This window comes from Chlorocebus sabaeus, chromosome 12 (assembly GCF_047675955.1).
Source record: "Chlorocebus sabaeus isolate Y175 chromosome 12, mChlSab1.0.hap1, whole genome shotgun sequence".
In the NCBI taxonomy this organism is placed as follows: domain Eukaryota; kingdom Metazoa; phylum Chordata; class Mammalia; order Primates; family Cercopithecidae; genus Chlorocebus; species Chlorocebus sabaeus.
In genome coordinates, this window is record NC_132915.1 from 9,658,045 (window position 1) to 9,678,902 (window position 20,858).

At 45.1% G+C, this 20,858-nt stretch overlaps 1 protein-coding gene and 1 long non-coding RNA gene across 3 annotated transcripts in view; one reads left to right on the forward strand and one right to left on the reverse strand.

The window, feature by feature from the left end:
* The window catches only part of SPIN1 (spindlin 1), an 83,296-nt gene extending 77,167 nt beyond the window's left edge, over window positions 1–6,129 (reverse strand). The window contains 1 exon segment of the mRNA XM_007969689.3: window positions 5,986–6,129. The gene's annotated coding sequence lies outside the window, so the exon portion shown is untranslated.
* A 122-nt stretch (window positions 6,130–6,251) lies between these two features.
* LOC140712912 (uncharacterized) lies at window positions 6,252–19,791 on the forward strand. 2 transcript variants are annotated; one of them, XR_012094735.1, is made up of 2 exons: window positions 6,252–6,865; window positions 7,462–19,791. It is a non-coding gene; the product is annotated as an uncharacterized lncRNA (long non-coding RNA). The 2 variants fall into 2 exon arrangements; XR_012094736.1 differs by having other exon boundaries at window positions 10,103–19,791.
* Window positions 19,792–20,858: the final 1,067 nt, after the last annotated feature.

The window sequence follows — 20,858 nt, forward strand, 5'->3', positions numbered from 1 at the left end:
TCGAACTGGAAATACCAATATAAAAATCAAAATCTGTATGTTTCCCATGTCTGTCCTATAAAAGCATGGGCATCCTAATAGAACATATAACAATTTAGATTTTTGTATCTAAATTCTACTCCTCAATAAAACAAGCTGCAAGAAACGGCTGATAGGTATTTGGCAGGAAAAGCACAAAGTGAACCTCAGACATCTCGTGTCAGAAAGCAAGAAAAGCTTCAGAGATTACGTGTCACCTCAAAGCAAAGAGAACTAGGTTGAAAGGACCTCAACACGTCCAAGTTGTGACAAGTTACGGAAAAACAGTGAGTATTTGATTAAAACACATTGGATAAATCCAGATGTGGTGGCTCACGCCTATAATCCCAGCACTTTGGGAGGCTGAGGTGGGAGGATTACTTGAGATCAGGAGTTTGAGACCAGGTGGACCAACAAGGTAAAACTCCGTCTTACTAAAAATACAAAAAATTAGCCAGGTATGGTGGTGCATGCCTGTAATCCCAGCTGCTTGGGAGGCTGAGCAAGGAGAATAGCTTGAACCCAGGAGGCAGAGGTTGTAGCAAGCCAAGGTCCCACCACTGCACTCCAGCCTGGGTGACAGAGCAAGACTCTTTCTCAAAACTAAAAACACAAAAACACACACTGCGTGCATAAAAACCCATGGGTCTACAATGATGCTCAAGAGAGGAAGAAAAAAGGAAGTAATTCAAACCCCTACCTCCAAAAAAAAAAAATCAGGCCAGGCGAGGTGACTGACACCTATAATCCCCGCACTTTGGGAGGCCGAGGTGGGCAGATCACGATGTCAAGACATTGAGGCCATCCTGGCCAACATGATGAAACCCCCATCTCTACTAAAAATACAAAAATTAGCTGGGTGTGGTGGCGCACGCCTGTAGACCCAGCTATTAAGAGGCTGAGGCAGGAGAATCGCTTGAATCCAGGAGGCAGAGGTTGCAGTGAGCCGAGATTGCGCCACTGCACTCCAGCCTGGCGACAGAGCGAGATTTCGCCTCAAAAAAAAAAAAACCCCCAAAAGTACGAAAAAGGACATTCTTTTCTCTCCTTATTGCCTGTGTCAGGTTAAGTAATAGTAATTCAAACATATGATTTGTTAAATAATTTAAAGACAGGCCCAAGCATAAACAACTACAAAGAAATATAATCTAGTTTTTTAAAAAAATCTGCCTATTTTGTTAACATGCTACTATAATCTAACATCTCAAATGGTATAAAGATGCCTTACTAGTCTTTTCATCTATTCTCTCAACATTTGGATAAAATAATATTCACATTGAATAAATCCTTCCTCCTCCCTTCCCTTCAGGAAAAAAAAAAAAAAAAAAAAAGGCACATTTAACATAACATTAAATATTCTGAGTTCAGACCAATACCCCATGCCTCAAATGACTTCACCAGCTTCTCTAACAGACTAGACTCTGGAGATTAAAGAGCCTACGCAGGCAAATTCCTCTAACCCACCTTTCAAACTGTTTTAAAACACAGGTCCAATCCTGTCACTGCCTTTCAATGGCTTCCCCTTACCTACAATTTCAACACCAACGACCTTAATGTTACATGCAGAATTTAAAATGTGGCCCCCAAATTCACCCCTAGACAAATCAGCCATAGGAAAGAAACTACAGGTGGTGTAGGCAGTGGTGACATCACCATCAATATCAACTGGGCATTTACTGTATACCAGGAGCCTATGAATCATTTTACTTCATTTAGGCTCACCTCGATGAGGTAGGTGTTCTCGGCCCCTGCTATACGTAAACACACTCACAAAAGAGGATAGAAGATAGATACTAGGTAGGTAGGTAGGTAGGAAAGAGATAGTAAAAGAGGAGGGAAGGAGGGAAGGAAGGAAGGAAAAAAAAAGATTAGAGAAGAGAAGAGAAAAAGAGAAGAGAAGAGAAAAGAAGGGGCTAACTTTTGGCTGGGATTGAAATCCCTGATGGCCTCTTTAACTCCTAGCCTCTGCTCCTGCTTTCCTGTCCATCCAGATGTCTTTCCTCTCCCATTCTGATATTCTGTAGAATCACCTTCTCTTCCCAGATACGCTTCAGCACAGAATTCCCTCATTATATGCATGTGTATCTCCTCTATCAGACTATAAAGTCTGTAAGGATACATCTGTGTTTATATATTTAGCCAAACATGACTTGTTCTATAAACGGTTTATGGCAATTTTAAGGTCATGAATAGGTTCCCAGTAAAGGTGTAATTTAAAATTAAATTGGACTGAATATTGATGCACAACTAAGCCAACTGTTTACTTCACATTAAAAAAAATGCTAACAACTACAGCAAAGTTCAAAAGCAGAAAGGAGAAGGAAATCAACATCTACTGGCGTCAGCTGCTGTATTTCAGGAACTGTACTGAAAACTCTATAAATCCATTTCACGTAATTCTCAGAACAGACTTACAGCATAGGTTTTATCCCAGTTTATAGTTACGGAATTGAAGGTTTTAAAAGGCTTTGCGGGTTGGCTCTTTCACCATTATTTGCTGGAGTTTGGGTTTTCAGGCTTTCTGGGTCATAGATTTCTTTCCAGGTTACCTTGTAGCAATTTGAGAACTGGCATCACTTTCCGCTGGGTCCCAAAGATCCAGGAAGAGCTTAGTGCTGTTGACTAAACCTCGGATGGACCCACCACAAAAGTTTAACCCAACCTTGACCCCAGAATCTTCACAAATGCTCACTGAAGAAAATTCCCAGGACGACTCAGGGGCCTTCTTCTGCTCAGAGATGTCAATAAAGAACTTTAGTAACATGACTTTCAACCGTAGTACCTAATTCCCTTCCCTTCTACCAGAAGATTCATTCCAAAAACTGGATAGGAGACAAACGACCTTCCAGGACATCAGAGATGGCTTGCCTTAGGAGTGGAAGTAAGAACACTGCTATCTATGCAGAAAGTAAGTATTGTAAAATTGAGATACCTGTTCCTCAACAAATGTTCTTGGCTTGAAAAACAACTAGTAGACACTGGGCCAAAGGGAGAATTCAGAATGAATCAAGAAGGGAACCATTCAAATGAGCTGCGGTTTCTGTATCATAGATAGCCTGAGAATGCTAGACAGGGAATCATGACACCAAGCCAATTCAACCATAAACTGTCATTCTTGTACTTTTTTTCTTGCTGATAATTTTATGCATTAGGTTGAGAAACCTACTCTATGCTAGAACAGCCTGTATACCAATAATTTTGATGAAGAGTTCTGTGATTTTTTTTGGTGTATTTTCATTTCTGCCATGATACCAGTAATTTATAAGAGATCCATGTAGCTTGAATGTATTTGAGTAACTTCAACACACTTTAGCTCTCCTCTCTGACGTGACCCAAAGAGCCAGTAGGTCCTAAATGTACTTTGTGTGTCAGAAGCCTGAAGTCAGTGAGATGAAGTCCAACATCAAGAATTTAAGTAAAGCAACTTGTGGAGCAAGAATATAAAGAAAACACTAAGTAGTTTGGCAAGAGCATAATTATTGAATTTTCTGGTTTTCAAAAATGTGAACTCCAATAAAAGGATCTTCAATGTGCTATTTTTGCAATTTTCAGTAACAAATAAATGTGTGTATAGAGAAAATAAAACTGACATATTCGAGTAGCTTTAAAAAAAACTTTTTTAAAAAAAAGGCTGCATGATGAATCAGTTATGTGGCTTTGGACCAGTAAGGAGTCAATTTCAACCCAGATTGTTCTGACTTGGAAGGCCATTGTGACTCCATGTCAAACTCCAGACTACACTGTTTTCACAATACCATAGTATCTTCTAAACTGAACACAATACTTGCACGAAACAGTTGATTCTCTTCTTCCAGTTTCTTTTCATTCATGGAAAGGGAGAGAACACACATTGAATTAAACGTCCAGCATATGTAAATACAGTATTAACATTTAAATGCTTTCTCAGCACATATTTTAAAGGATAAACCAAAAGAATGTATATCGAACATACTAGAAAAAAGATGCTAGCAATTAAGGAGTGCAACCAGTAACGTTATAACTAAGTGCAATCAGGTAAGTCACTCGGAAGCGAAAACCATCTAAATTTCTGGCAATAAAAACCAAATTAATAACTCTCATCAATATGATAGCCAAATTTGAGACACTACCCACAAAATGCAGAGGGGCACACATCAGCCACATCAATATTGTGATCCCTCAGTTCACAAGAGAGACACACAATTATCTGAGATACACTGTAAGGACACCAATGACCAACATATGGCATCGCAATGGCTGTTCCAGGGAACGGACACCAACGACCAACATATGGCATCGCAATGGCTGTTCCAGGGAACATCCATTTTCACTGTTCCCTGGATTTCAGGCATAAAAAGATGACTGAAGACATATACTGGCCCTTTTGCCTTAACCCAATTCATAACCATTGTAAAAGTAACCATTTCGCTACTCAAAAGATTATAAAGAAATTATATTTTTCGTAAGACTCTACGATCTACTAGCATACACATACTGTACCTTAATATATAATTATCAAACCTGATAACGAACGTTCTGCAAATTACCAGCTACCACAATATTTTGGTGTTTGCCTTTTAACCAAAGCTGATGGGGGGAGTAGGCAGGTTGGAAGAATACTCATTTTACCTGCCCTTTCCAAAATTTCACTTCAAGAGTGTTTAAAAACTCAGTATGTCCAGATATAAATCTCCAAGCTTAATTTTCACTGCTTAACAAAAGCGACGTAGAAAGCAATTACTGTACCCTCCATCAATCCTTTCGGATTGCATAGAATTCCTTCCAGAAAATTCCAATAGAAAAAAAGTTAGACAGGTATTCGCGTTTTGGTGCGTAAGTAGTCTTTGCCACACGTCATGTAGCGTGAAATCCTTTAAGACATTTAAATGTTCCTGGTATTGTTTTGCGATGAACGTGATAAAATAGTCAAACAATCCATATTTACCAAGAGTAAAAACACTTCCATCACGCACGGAAAATCTCTCCAAAACACAAAATCTGATTCAAAAATTATAAATAAAAAGAATAAATGTAAAAACAAATGCATAAACAAACTTCGAAATGCGTATGCGATGACATTACTGAAGCCATTACTCAAAACGAACCTCTGTAAAATCGAGAACGCACAATCAATGCAATAAGATGCTCGAGAAAGCCAAACCCGAGGCGCTGCGCAGTTCCCGCAACGCACAATTCATTTCAACACATTCCTTGACGAATACATCCAAGGTCACTCACGATGGAGAGGAAAGTGCCTGTCTCTCTCCAGAGCACGCAACCCGTTCGCCGCGCCCCCACGGAGGGCGGCGAGGAGACGGGCGCATCAGGAAAGGGGCTGCGCGGGCGCGAGGACTGGCCGGTGGGCGTTCCGGCGCCGCGGAAACCCGCGGATCCGCGGAGCCTGCAACTTGCAAGGTCCGCGGCCATCCCCCGGGCCTGGGAGGGGTGGCCCGAGGGCAGGCCCGCGTCCCCGGGGTGACCCGACCCGCCGCGCCGGGGTCCCGCCCCTCCCCCCGCCCCGCCCCCGTCGCCGGCCCGGGATTATGCAACGCTCCCCCTCCCCGCCCGCATTCTGGCGCAGCGCCCCCTCCCCGCGCCCGACTGCGCAGCGCCGCCGCCCCCTGCCCGCGGGCCTCCCCGCCCGGCTCCAAACAAAGCGCGCGCTAAGGGGCCGGCGGCGGCCGGGGAACTGGGGACGGGAGGGTGGCGGCCATGTTGGCGGGGGGCGGCGGAGATGGGGGGACTGAGGAGTGGGGGCCGGCGAACAAAGGAGCGCGCGCCCGCCCGGAGGCCCAGGCCCGCCCCGCCCGGGTCCCCGCCGTGGCCCGGCCGGCAGGGGGCGCTGTGCGGGCGCCGCCCGCTGGACAATGCTCCGCCGGGCCCCGCGCGGGCCGCGCTCACCTGCGCCCCCGGGCAGGCCGCCGAACCCCTGGCCCGCCGGCGGCCCGCACCCTCTCAGCACCCACGCCCGCCCTGCGCGGGCCTCACCTGCTGGCCGCCGAGGCTGCAGTCCACAGGCCCACGGGTTCCGCCGTCGCTCGTTCGCGCTCCCGCCGGCCCCAGCCCGAGCCAGACGGCGCCTCCCCGCCCCCGCTCCCTCGCCGCGGACGCCGCCCGCCCCCCAGCAGCCAAGGCGCACGCGCACTGCGCCCGCCGAACTGCGACGGCCGCGCCGCCCCGGCGCCTGGCGCCGACGGCCGACTGCGCAGGCGCAGTGGGGCGGGGCGGGGCCGGCGGGGGCGGGGCCCAGTCCCTCTCACCTGGCTGGCGGCAGGGCGGGGCCCCAGACCCGGAATGCCAGGTGCGCGAGGTGAATGGGCGGTGGCAGGCGCGCGGAGCCCAGGCGCCTGAGGGGGCGCAGCTTCTCCCGGAAGGCAGGCAGCCTCAGAAGGACTTCGTTTTTGCGCAGTAGGACGTTGAAGAAAGGACAAGCCCCCTTTGTCCTGGGACGTAATCCGCAAGTGGTCCTGAGTAGTGCACACCGCGAAGACTGAGGAAGCTGGATCACAGGGCTGGGCCGTGAGCCCTGAACCTTGAAGAACGCCGCATTACTGCTCCAGCGCGCCGGTTCAGGACCGCAGGACGCGAGCCCTTTAAAAGGATGGATTTGCTTCCTGTGACTCCCTGGAAGAGACGTCTTCACCACCGCACTGCGTAGAGGCCGGCGTCGTCGCCCGCTCGCCTCGCTTGCTGCCTCCCCGCACGAAGCCCAGCCCAGGTAGCTCAGGTTAGCTGGAGCCCCGGAGCCTCACCTACAAATACCTGGCCTGGCCTAGGTTGTGTGGGGACGGGATGTGGCTTCTGCAAGCCCAGAAACCTGTTTCCACTCCCCCACCAGAAATGGAAGTCACCCAGCTCTACTCGCAAGGTTAGGAGCCAAAAATTCCCATGATCGCACGCGAATTCATTTGACTTCCGTTTCAGTTAAGATGCCTTTTCAGCATTTTGTTGCTTGTTTGCAGGAGAAGGGAGAGAGGTAGCGTCAAGAATAGTTTTTACTCCTGCAGAGTCGAGTGCAGGACTTGGAGGCTGAGTTCAGGCGCTCTCCCCTCCCCGCCAGCCCCGTGCCCTGCAGCAGGTCACTGACCCGGTTCCTCGAGTGCGACAGCGCAGCCTCATCGTAATAAACCGCCTCCCAAAGCGTTGTCAGATCAAATTTCAGAACATGGTATTGGAAAGCACCTTAAACACTCTAAACTGCAGCACAATTATTAGTTAGCAATACTCTTTGGGGTTTGACTGGCACCTTTTCTTCCAAATAAGAGTGATAGATTCCTACTCAAACAAATTGAAGTGCTTGTCTCAGATGACACACTTGGCAGGCATGGGACGTTCACAGGCCAACTAGAGGGCTGATTTCAGTACTGAGATATAAAAGTGTGTCGCTGTACTTACAAGTTCCCAAGTGTTGAGAAATTACTCACTCATTTGTGTATTTAATGTCTTTTTTGTGTGTTTGTTTAGACGGAGTTTCGTTCTGTTCCCAAGGCTATAGTGCAGTGGCATGATCTCGACCCCCTGCAACCTCTGCTTCCTGGGTTCTAGCAATCCTCATATCTCAGCCTCCCGAGTAGCTGGGATTACAGGCGCGCACCACTATATCCACCGTGTCTGGCCTGTTTAATGTCTTATAGTGGGATTATCTCAGAAACAGAGGGATGGGAAGAAGGTAGGTGCCAAGAAGTCTGCTGGTTGGAAGATTTCATCTCGTTGGTGAGACCCCTGGGTTTCTCCACCTCAGCACTGTTGGCTTTTGGGATGGGATAATCCTTTCGTGTGGGGTCGGTTCCATGCTTTGTAGGATGTTTGACGGCATCCCTGGCCTCCACCCACTAGATGCTAGTAGCACACACACTCCTCCAAAATTCACAGAAAACGTCTTCAAAGTCAAATATGTTGCCCCACCTCCATCTCCATCCCCCAACCCCTGATTTAAAATGTGCCACTAGTAATGATCACATTGGGAGCTGTTGAAAATACGCAAGACTGTGGCTTACACCTGTAATCCGAACACTTTGGGAGACTGAGGCTGGAGGATGGCTTGAGCCCGGGAGTTCGAGACCAGCCTGGGCAACACAGCAAGACCCCAACTCTAAAATAAATAAAATTTTTAAAAATTTTACAAAGGCCAAGAACAGTGGCTCACACCTGTAATCCCAGCACTTTGGGAGGCTGAGGCAAGTAGATCACTTGAGGTCAGGAGTTTGAGACCAGCCTGGCCAACACAGTGAAACCCCATCTCTGCTAAAAATACAAAAATTAGCCAGGCGTGGTGGTGCATGCCTGTAATCCCAGCTGCTCCAGAGGCTGAGGCAGGAGAATCGCTTAAACCCAGGAGGCAGGGGTTGCAGTGAGCCAAGACTGTGCCACTGCACTCCAGCCTGGGTGACAGAGTCAGACTCCATCTCAAAAAAAAAGAGAGAGAGAGAGAGAATACACAGCATTGTGGCTCATGCCTGTAATCTCAGCACTGTGGGAGGCCAAGGTTGGCAGGATGGCTTGAGCCCAGGAGTTCAAGACCAGCCTGGGCAACATAGCAAGACCCCAACTCTACAATAAATAAATAAAATGTTTTAAAATTTTAAAAAGGCCAGCCAGATGCGATGGCTCACGCTTGTAATCCCAACACTTTGGGGGGGCCGAGGCAGGCAGATCACTTGAGGTCAGGAGTTCGAGACCAGCCTGGCCAACGTGGTGAAACCCCATTTCTACTAAAAATATAAAAATTAGCCAGCCGTGGTGGCGGGCACTAGTAATCCCAGCTACTTGGGAGGCTGAGGCAGAAGAATCGCTTGAACCCAGGATGCAGGGGTTGCAGTGAGCCGAGATTGCACCCCTGCACTCCAGCCTGGGCAACAGAGTGAGACTCCATCTCAAAAAAAAATTTAAATTAAAAAAAAAAGAATGCACAGTCCAGTAATGTCACCCAGACCTATATCAGCAAAGGTCATACTCCAGAGGAGTACATATCTCAACTGCATCTAAGGCCTTGCTAATTAGCTCATTAGAATGTCACAAATGGGTTTTTATATTACCCATGTATAACTGCCAAAAATGTTTAAGTGAATCAAGTTGGGAAAAAAAAATAAGAACAATCCAGGTTGGAAGACCTTCAGCAAAACAATGTCCCCGCACTGTAGTCTTCAAAAATTCAAGCTAGGGAATTGGTCTAGACAAATAACAACTGGGTCAGTCCATCAAGTGACCCGATGCAGCACTGCATTGAAGGCAAAAAAGTGAGAGAGATTTGAGGGACAACTGAGAAACTTTGTTGTTATATATGGACTATATATTAGGCAGTATTATTGTGTCATCATTAGATTTTTCGGTGTGACAATGGCTGTTTACAAGAATGCCCTAGTTCTTAGGATGTTAGTGCTGAATCATTAGATAAGAGTCCTAATGGCTACGACTGACACATAAATGCTTCAGAGACTGATGTATTTTATATGGTGGTAAAGCAAATGTAACAAACTGTTAATGGTGGATCTAAGTGGTGAGTCTAGGTGGGTTCATTGTGCAGTTTTTTTCCAACTTTTCTGGAAAACAAACTTTTCAAAATAAAAAATTGGAAAAATAGAATTCAAGTTAATTTATGAATTTCTAGGATACTAAGACACATTGATTCAACTTGCCAGGCAGCTCCTGCTGTCCTCCAACTTGCTAATGAAATATTTTGAGAAACTTACATATATAGCAAATTTCTTTTATTTTGCTTTTGTTATGTTTTGGAGAAGGGGTCTTGCTATTTCGCCCAGGTCTGCTTGAACTCTCCATCGTTCACCTTGGCTTCCTGAATAGCTGGAGCTACAAGCATGCACCACCAGCCCTGGCATATAGTTAATCTCTTTAAAGTTTCTCAACCATACTCAACTTCTAAATTGGATCAGAGGTTCTACATATGTTTTTCCTCCTGTAGCAAGTTTATTAAATACAAATTGGGCATGTTAAAAACCTTGGCCGGCTGGGCGCGGTGGCTGATGCCTGTAACCCCAACACTTTGGGAGGCAGAGGTGGGCGGATCACCTGAGGTCAGGAGTTAGAGACCAGCCTGGCCAACATGGTGAAACCCCTTCTCTACTAATAATAGAAAAAAATTAACTAGGTGTGGTGGCGGGTGCCTGTAATCCCAGCTACTCAGGAGACAGACAGAAGAATCGCTTGAACCTGGGAGGCAGAGGTTGCAGTGAGCCGAGCTTGCGCCATTACACTCCAGCCTGGGCAACAAGAGCGAAACTCCGTATCAAAAATAAATAAATAAATAAAAGCCTTGGCCTATACTAGATGTATATCTCTTTTACCTCTGGGTTCCTGGGCTCCTACTTGGGAGGATTTCTGCCCTAAGGATGAGTATACTTGTGATTTGGAGTGGAAGAAGAAAGAGATACCAAAGTCATGAGGGGTGGTTGATATCTACAGTGAACCTTGATATGTTCACCCCACTGGCATTGATGTAATAATTGGGAACTGACCCTAGGGATCCTTTTCAAATTAGTATGTTTATTATAGAATTATTCAACACAGCAAAAAGTATTCAGTATCCAGTATATACCCCAAGCCCATGGATAATTATTTGATTGGTTTAACCTGTAGGTGGGTGAGCTTGAAGATCCACCTTTAGGAAAGGATGCTGTCTCCCCAGTGCTTGCCTGTGTCATACTCAGATTGGTCAGGCAGCGGTCATCCAGCTAGGATTGCTCAGGTTCTCCCACTGAGTGAATAGTAACATGTTGGCCCTCAATATGAGGGCTTGAGGTTCATGCTGGCTCTCCCACTCACACTTGTAGCTATAGATTTATGGATGTGCTGATGAGGCAACTCTAAATGCTATGGTTTGAATGTTTACCTCCTCCAAACTCATGTTGAAATTCAGTCCCCAATGTGGCAATATTGAGAGGTGGGGCTTTTAAGAGGAATAGTCCATACATGGATTAGTGGATTAATGGGTTATTGTGAAAGTGGAACTGATGGTTTTATAAGAGGAAGAGAGACCTGAGCTAGCAAGTGAGCTCACTCAGCCCCTTCTCCATGTGATGCCCTGCACAGCCTCAGGACTCTGCAGAGAGTCCCCACTAGCAAGAACGCCCTCTTGAGCTTGGAGTTCCCAGCCTCCATACTGTAAGAAATAAATTTCCCTTGTGGCTGGGCATGGCAGCTCATGCCTATAATACCAGCACTTTGGGAGGCAAAGGAGGGTGGATCACCTGAAGTCAGGGGTTAGAGACTAACCTGGCCAACATGGTGAAACCCCGTCTCTACTGAAAATACAAAAATTATCTGGGCATGGTGACACGTGCCCGTAGTCCCAGCTATTTGGGAGTCTGAGGCACAAGAATTGCTTGAACGTGGGAGGTGGAGGTTGCAGTGAGTCAAGATCATGCCACTGCATTCCAGCCTAGGCAGCAAAGTGAAACTGCATCTCAAAAAAAAAGAAATTCCCTTTCTTTATAAATTACCCAGTTTCAAGCAACAGATAGTACACTAAGATACCTAACATGTGAATCCTGATAAGATGGTGGCCTCACTGAGACAGAGGCAGCTCTTCTGTGTTGGATGTGATGAGGCACTGGGGCCGAATCTCTGACTGAGAGCTACAACTGATACAGGCTCTATGTGAGGAAGTGTGGAGTCCATCCAGGCTGTCGGTCAGAACCGAAGTGACCAGCACCTGCCTGGATGGTCAGCATTAGGACCAGAGGAGGGGAACAAATAAGGAAAGCACAAACAGACGGGGCAGAAACAAACTGAGCACACACAGCCCTGCTGGGAGCCTCTCCGGGTGTTGCCTGCTCACCTGGATTCCAGGGGGCTGGCAAGGATGGGAGCATGCTCCATGCCTCCTCTGGCCCTCTATCACATTATCACAGTCTTGTAAGCTCCCAGAGCATACATCCTTTCCTCTGTTCTGTGCTGTATCTCCACTGCCTGGACAAAAGTCTGCTGAGAGTAGGGGGTCAATAAAGACACTAAAGGGTGGGCACTATGGCTCACCCCTGTAATCCCACCACTTTGGGAGGCCTAGGCAGGAGGATTGCTTGAACCCAGGAGTTCCATACCAGCCTGGGCAAGTTCCAGAACGGCTCAGGGCTTATTGACAGTTCAGAGCCTGCGGATGGCTTCCCCATGTTCACGCTACAACTTCAATACAGAAGTTATTCTTCCATGGGAAGTAATTGGTTTTAAAAAAACAAAACTGGGTGGTCTCTGGAGCCACACCCAATCCTAGGCCCACCCCCCATCCTCTGACCCTTTCTCCCACCATCCCATCACCTTGCTAGAGTGTGAGTCTTGAATGGTGGGAAACCTGTTTAGTTTAGTTCTCAGGAAGCCTCAGACTACTGGACTCCACACCAAAGCTTCTTCCTGATAAAGAAAAATACCAGACAAGATAAATTTCGCAGAGTTTCTTTGACCAAAGAACAATTCACCATCATGCAACCCTCAGAACAAGAAGAGATTTCAAGCGCTCATCTCTGCAATGTGGGCAGTGAGTATTTTGGATGGGTATGTTGAGAGTAAACCTTTAAGAGATTTATTCTTAGCCAAATATGAGTGACCATGGCCTGTGACACCGCCCTCAGGTGGTCCTGATATTAGATATGAGTTCTAAATTTATTTTCAAACAATCAATATGTCAGTATGTTCAATTCTTTGCCTTCTACTTTTAAAATTAATTTTCTCATAAATCAACCTTTTTGGATTACCTGCTCTACCCTGACTCATTCCGATTACCTGCTTCACCCTGACTCATTCCGATTACCTGCTCCACCTTGAGTCATTCCGATTACCTGCTCTGTCATAACCATTTTTCCCACCAAACCACTCACCCCCTCACTCTTTTTAAATTAGCCAATCAGAATTAGTTTATCCTGTGCCCTCTAACCCTAGCCAATAAGGGAACGACACAGCAGCAGGGGCCGTGTGCATCAGGGATAAGAACCCCTTCCCCTCCCTTGTCCAAGTGTGCGCTCACCATTGCTCCGTCTGTGAGGGTGCACCCTTCTGTAGAAATACCTTGCCTTGCTGGGAATTAAAAGAAAATTTTATATTTGAGTGCTATTTCTTTTGTGGCACCAAAACTTTCTTTATAACACTAAGAACATGAGCCCAAGGTGGTCGGGGCACAGCTTGATTTTATATATTTTAGGGAGGCCTGAGACATCAATCAAATACGTTTAAGAAATACATTGGTTTGGTTCTGAAAGACGGGACAACTCGAAGAGGAGGCTGCCAGGTTATAGGTAAATTTAAACATTTTCCGGTTAACAATTGGTTGAGTTTATCTGAAGACCTGGGATCAGTAGAAAGGAAATGGTCAGGTTAAGATAAAGGATTATGGAGACCAAGTTTTATTGTGCAGAGGAAGCTCTCAGATAGTAGACTTCAGAGAGAGCAGGTTGTGAAATGTTTCTTACTGGACCTAAAAGGGTGCCTGGTACTTAGTTGATTATCTCCTGGATCTGGAAAGGAAGAATGGTAAAAAAAAATAAATAAATAAATAAATAAATAAATAAATAAATAAATGGGGGAAAGGGGATTCTCTGTAGAATGTGGATGTTTCCCGTAAGACATGGCTTTGCAGGGCCATTTCAAGATAACGGCAGAGAAACATGATTTGGGGTAAAGTATTTTGATTTTCTTCCTTGTTATGCCAGATTGGAAAGTAAGTCACAATATACAAGGTTAAATAAAACCCATATGATATGATTTGTAGGGCATGATTCCCCAGACCCCTTAGATAGGAATTTTGGCAAGATAAAAAAAAAATCAGAGCGTAGTCCTTAGGTAAAAGGATGAAGAAAGCAGAAACAAAGAACAAAAAGCAAATTGGTAGGTTCAAAGTTGCTTTCCTTATAAGGGTTAAAGCAGAGGAGACTCCCTTATCAAGCCAGCTAAAGCTGGCCTGTTTGGGAATTTGACTTCTCTCTCTCTCTCTTTTTATTTAGTTTCAGTTTGGTGACATCAAACTTTAGCAGGAGGGACTCCATCTTGGATTGGTCTGTTGGCGCTGGTGCAGGAGCTCAGTGGAGATCAATGGCCTCCTAGGAATGTTATTTACATTCCTGTTAAAGGGAGAGGGAGCCAATGGTGGAGTTCAGCACACGCCACCCCCAAAACATGTCTGTAGGAGACCAGTATATGCCATTCCAAATATGCCTCTTTGATATAAGATTACTTTAAACTGATTATTTTGGGAAACAGCAGACACAGGAGAAACTGAAAACAGTCAACAGTTATCCTTTTGTAAGAGAAACTTACGCTGTAAAGAAAATCTGCATTTGTAATAGTGTTTTCCTCTCTGTACCAGGAAGACAAGGATGACTAAATCGTTGCAAATTCTTATTTTATTTTATTTTATTTTTTTGAGACAAAGTTTTGCTCTTGTTGCCCAGGCTGGAGTGCCGTGGCACTATCTCAGCTCACTGCAACCTCCCCTTCCTGGGTTCAAGTGATTCTCCTGCCTCAGCCTCCCGAGTAGCTGGGATTACAGGCATGCGCCACCACACCCACCTAATTTTGTGTTTTGTTTTGTTTTGTTTTAAGTAGAGACAGGATTTCTCCATATTGGTCAGGCTGATCTCAAACTCCCGACCTTAGGTGGGCCGCCCGCTTCGGCCTTCCAAAGCGCTGGGATTACATGTGTAAGCCACCATGCCCAGCCCTGGAAACTCTTATTAATGCAAAAAACACAACCTCAATCTGCATCACAAACCTGGCTTTTGTTTACCCTGCACCTCTTGGCCAGGCAGTCCTAGCAGAGGATGAGGGTGGTCTGGCCCACGCCTTTCATTATTTGTGTCAGAGAATGATGGTAGGGAAGTCTGAAGCTACCTCTTTGAGATCTACTCTTGAGATTGTCTCGTTTCTCTGAGTTATCTCCCATGTATTTATAAGATAGTCATGTTAATAAACGTGTTTGCTTTTCTCTTGTTAATCTGTCTTTTGTTCTAGCCGTCCATCTCAACAAAGAACTCAGAGAGGGTTGAGGGAAAATATTTTTTTCTCCCCCAAACTAGCCTGCCACTGTCTGCTGGAAGCCAGGCAGCAGTGGGACTACAAGGGGCAAAGAGAACCCAGGAACTGTGTCTCTTGGAAGGCACCCCCTCTCCATACTCATTTATACTGTGGCTTAATGCCATGCTCCTGGAGCCTCAGAAAATCACAAATTGTAGTGCCATGCCCTTCCAGGCCTCTCTCAAACAACTGTCCCTGTCTGTATAAAGAAAACCAGAGGCCAGGCACAGTGGCTTATGCCCGTAATCCCAGCACTTTGGGAGGCTGAGGCGGGCGGATCACCTGAGGTCAGGATTTCGAGACCAGTCTAACCAACATGGAGAAACCTCGTCTCTACTAAAAATACAAAATTAGCCGGGTGTGGTGGTGCATGCCTGTAATCCCAGCTACTCGGGAGGCTGAGGCAGGAGAATTGCTTGAACCCAGGAGGCGAAGGTTGCAGTGAGCCAAGATCGCACCATTGCACTCCAGCCTGGGTGACAAGAGCAAAATTCCGTGTCAAAAAAAAAAAAAAGAAAGAAAAGAAAACCAAAACAGCCCTTCCATTCCCTGGGTCAGCAGATACCATTATTCATTAGCCTCTGGAGGGGGCACAAAGTCTGTATCCACAAGAACATTTACACATCACAGGGTCGGGGAGCGGGGAGACATGACATGGTACTCAGGAAATGTTTACTCCGTGAAGGACTTGAGGAGAGAAACAGCAGGAGCAAAGTTCAGCCATCTGGTCAACTTACCAGGCTTCTTTCCGTTTCCCTTGGCTGACTCCCCACCTCCCTACAGGTCATTTTCTGCACAGCAGGCAAATAAATGCTTTTGAATATCACCTCCTCAGAGAAGCCTCCCCTGACCACCCGCACAAGTAGATTGCCCACTATTATTCTCTTTTACTTACACCCTTGTTGTTTCCACTTGTAGCATAGATCCCTTTTTGTAATTGCATAGGTATCAATGTGTTTACTTGTGTATCCTCTGTTCTCCCAGCCCATTATAAAGTCCAGGGGGAACAACAAACTCTGTTTTCATTGTCAGTATACTCCTAGAGCACAGTAAGGGTTCAACAACTGTTCATTATGAATAAATGCATGACATGGTCTGGGAATACTTGGTCATGTGGATTTATTAGGACACAGGGGTTGTGAAGCGCCAGGATACTGGGGGAATTTAAACTCTCATTGCCCATTCTTACAGAGTTATGTCAAGGATCAAAATAAGTTATACACAGAACTACACTTTTATAAAGGAGTTTCACCATACAATTGGAAACCATTTAAGTTGTTCGGTCAGGTTTGCGGGGTAAACTTTGCTGAGTCAATCTGGTGCTATCTAGAGGAAAATGGAGAGGAGGAATTTTGAGATATAAGAGACGATGTAGAAGACTCTAATAAACTTTTGGGGACAGGATTTGACCTGATGGAGTGCTCATGAAAAGGATAGTATAATAATTGTTAGGCTGGGTGCAATGGCTCACACCTGTAATCCTGGCAATTTGGGAAGCCTAGGCGGGTGGATCACCTGAGGTCAGGAGTTCAAGATCAACCTGGCTAAGATGGCGAAACCCTGTCTCTACTACAAATACAAAAATTAGCCAGGTGTGGTGGCGGGTGCCTGCAATTCCAGCCACTCAGGAGGCTGAGGCAGGAGAATCCCTTGAACAGAGGTTGCATTAAGCTGAGATAGCGCCACTGCACTCCAACCTGGGTGACAACAGTGAAACTCCGTCCCAATAATAATAATAATAATGGTCAAACAGCAAGTATACCGGGTACTCGAGGATCACAGATAATTATTTTATTGGGGAGTGGGATGATGGTGACATTATGGTTATGTTGAGAAGCAGGATATTTTATAAATGTATAACCACCTAAAAGGTTCACCTTGCCTGCTGGCTAGACAGAGCCGATTTATCAAGACAGGCAAATCGCAATAGAGAAAGAGTAATTCGCACAGGGCCTTACGGAGATGGGAATTTTATTATTACTCAAATCGGTCTCCCCAGGCATTCGGGGATCAGAGTGGGGATTTTTTGTTTGTTTGTTTTTAAGACGGAGTTTCGCTCTTGTCGCCCAGGTTGGAGTGCAATGGTGTGATCTCAGCTCACCACAACCTTTGCCTCCCAGGTTCAAGCTATTCTCCTGCCTCAGCCTCCCAAGTTGCTGGTACTACAGGTGTGCACCACCACACCCGGCTAATTTTTGTATTTTTAGTACAGATGGGGTTTCACCATCTTGGCCAGGCTGATCTCGAACTCCTGACCTCGTTATCCACCCACCTTGGCCTCCCAAAGTGCTGGGATTACAGGTGTGAGCTATCGTGCCTGGCCGGGGATCAGAGTTTTTAAGGATAATTTGATGAGCGAGGGGTGGCACCAGTGATTCGGGAGTGCTGATTGGGTCGGAGATGACATCATAAGCTCTCCTCTTGTGCTGAGTCAGTTCCTGAATGGAGGCCACAAAATCAGATGAGCCAGTTGATCAATCTGGGTGGTGCCAGCTGGTCCATCAAGTACAGAGTATACAAAATGTCTCAAGCAGTGATCTTAGGTTTTACAATAGTGTTGTTATCCCCAGGAGCAATTTGCGGAGGGTCAGAATCTTGTAGACTCCAGCTGCATGTCTCCTAAACCATAATTTCTAATCTTTTGACTAATTTGTTAGTTCTACGAAGACAGTCTAGTTCCCAGGCAAGAAGGGAGTTTGTTTTGGGAAAGAGCTGTTAACATCTTTGCTTCAAACTATAAACTAAGTTATTCCCAAAGTTAGTTCAGCCTACCCCCAGGGATGAACAAGGACAGCCTGGAAGTTAGAAGCAAGATGGAGCTGGTTAGGTTAGATCTCTTTTACTGCCTCAGTTATACTTTTGCAATGGTGGTTTCAGAATTCTGAGGAAAAAGTATGAGTATTTGTCTTAATAGATACCACACCTACACAATGATATCATCTACACAATGATATCAAAATTTTAGATCTTTGCCAATTTAGTAGGTGAATTTATCATATCCTGTGGCAATCTGGATTTGCATTTATCTTATTATTATAGGAGAAGTTGATCTCTTTTCATATATTTAAAAGTAATTTGTTCCTAAGGAATCCACTAAAAAAACTCTTAGAACTAACAGTCCGGGCGCAGTGGCTCATGCCTGTAATCCCACACTTTCGGAGGCCAAGGCAGGTGGATCACCTGAGGTCAGGAGTTCGAAACCAGCCTGACTGACATGGAGAAACCCTGTCTCTACTAAAAATACAAAATTAGCTGTGTGTGGTGGCGCATGCCTGTAATCCCAGCTACTCAGGAGGCTGAAGCAGGAGAATCGCTTGAACCCGGGAGGTGGAGGCTGTGGTGAGCCAAGATAGTGCCATTGCACTCCAACTTGGGCAACAAGAGCGAAACTCTGTCTCAAAAACAAAACAAAACAAAAAAAACCTCTTAGAACTAATAAATGAGTTCAGCAAGGTTTTAAGATATATGATCAATATACAAAAATCAGTTGTATTTCTATACAGTAGCAATGAACAAACTGAAAATGAAATTAAGAAAAGAATTCTACTTATAACAGATTCCAAAAGAATAAAATAATGTTGAAGTTAATTAAAGGCCAAAATAAGTTAAAAAGCATCTTATGTTCATGAATTGAAAGACAAATTCGTGGAGACAAATTATATTGATGCCTAGGACTGGGGGGAATGGGGAATTGAGGGGTGATAGCTAAGGAGTACACGATTTCTGAAACTGCCTTTGCCAAATCACTTAAGTGGTTACCAGACATTATTCCAGAGGTCACAAGATTAGCAACTTCCGCAATTATTCCTGTAAATAACATCACTATTGTAGAGCCTAAGATTGGCCTTTTGAAATGTCTTTCCAGGGTTTGCATTTTTTACTACTAGATGGCCCCACCCAGGCCCATGACTCAGCCAGTCCTGGGACACCCACCAAGAAGCCGACTCAGACGTAAGGATCATTTTCCATACCCCTATGGTTGAATCCTCAACTAATCATCAGCACCTATACCCTAACTCCCTGCCCACCGAACTATCTTTAAAACACCCCTAACCTTTAAGCCTTTGGTAATATTGATTTGAGTAGTAACTCCGTCTCTCATGTGGTGTGACCAGCCTCACATCAATTAAAGTCTTTCTTTACTGCAATTTCGTGGTCTCCGTGAAGTATGATAATTTCGTCTTTGCAATTGAAACCACCTTTGTAAAATTATGACTGAGACAGTGAACAAGATCTAACTTAACCAACTCCATCTTGCTTCTAATCTCCAAGCTGTCTTTGTTCATTCCTGGGAGCAGGCTGAACTAACTTTGGGAGAAACTTAGTTTATAGTGTATAGTTTAAAACAAAGACCCTAACAGTCCTTTTCCCAAAGCAGACCGCCTTCTTGCTTGGGGACTAGACTGCCTTTGTAGGACTAACGTTAGCCACAAGATTAGAAATTATGGTTTAGGAGTCATGCAGCTGGAGGCTACAAGATTCTGACCCTCTCTAAGTTGCTCGTAAGATCAGCGCTTGAGATATTTTGCAGACCCTGCACTTGATGGATCGACTGGCTCCACCCAGATCAATAAACTGGCTCATCTGATCTTGTGGCCCCCAACCAGGAACTGACTCAGTCCACGAAGACAGCTTCAACTCCCAGTGATTTCATCACTGACCAATCAGTACTCCTAGCTCACTGGCTTCTCCCAACCCACGAAATTGTCCTTAAAAACTCTGCTCCCTGAATGCCCAGGGAGACTGCTTTGAGTAATAATAAAACTCTGGTCTCCTGGACAGCTGGCTCTGCGTGAATTACTCTTTCTGTATTACCATTCCCCTGTCTTGATAAATTGGCTCTGTCTAGGCAGAGGGCAAGGTGAACCCGCTGGCAGTTACACAATGGGCAGAAGAACTTCTCAGGTGCTTACATTTCTTTCTGGAGTAATAAAAGTATTCCAAAATTGATTATGATAATAGATGCATAACTATGAATATATTGAAAGCTGACTTGTATAATTTAAATAAAGTATATAGTACATGAGATGTATCTCAAAAAAGCTGTTAAAAGAATAAAACAAAAAAATTTGAAATTTATTTCTTGTGAATTGTCCACGTTGTGGTCTAATCTAGTTGGATTTTTGTTTTTTCTCTTTGTTTTGCAGGAACTTCTTACATGTTGAAGAACATTAGTCTGTTGTCACATATGTAGCAAAATTTTTAACCAATTTTTTATTTCGGTTTTTATTTTGTTTATGGTATTTATTTTCCTGCAGTGGTGCACTCATCAGCTCACTGTGTCCGCAACCTCTAGGCTGAAGCGATCCACCCACCTTCTCAGCCTTCCAAGTAAATGAGATCTCAGGCCCATACCATCATGCCCTAGCCAATTTGTTATTCTTTGTAGAGAGGAGATCTTGCAACGTTGCCCAGGCTGGTCTCAAACTCCTGGGCTCAAGTTATCCTTGTGCCTTAACCTCCTGAAGTGCTGGGATTACAGGCATGAGCCACCATACCTAGCCTAAAATTTTGTATAATCAAATTTGGCACTATTTTCTTGCACTGCTTCTTTAGTTTTTACAATGTTTCGAAACATCTTTCCCATACTAAGATAATGCACTTTTTTTTACTCTCGTGTTCAGAAACACTTGTTCATTGTTTAAAAATTTAAAATTATAGAATAAAACCTTAAGCACTGGAGAGGTTTAATTTTGATTTTGTCTTTATTTATTTATTTCTGAGACAGAGTCTCTGTCGCCCAGGCTGGAGTGTGTTGGCACACGATCTCAGCTCACTGCAATCTCTGCCTCCCAGGTAAAAGTGGTTCTCGTGCCTCAGCCTCCCAAATAGCTGGGCCTACATGC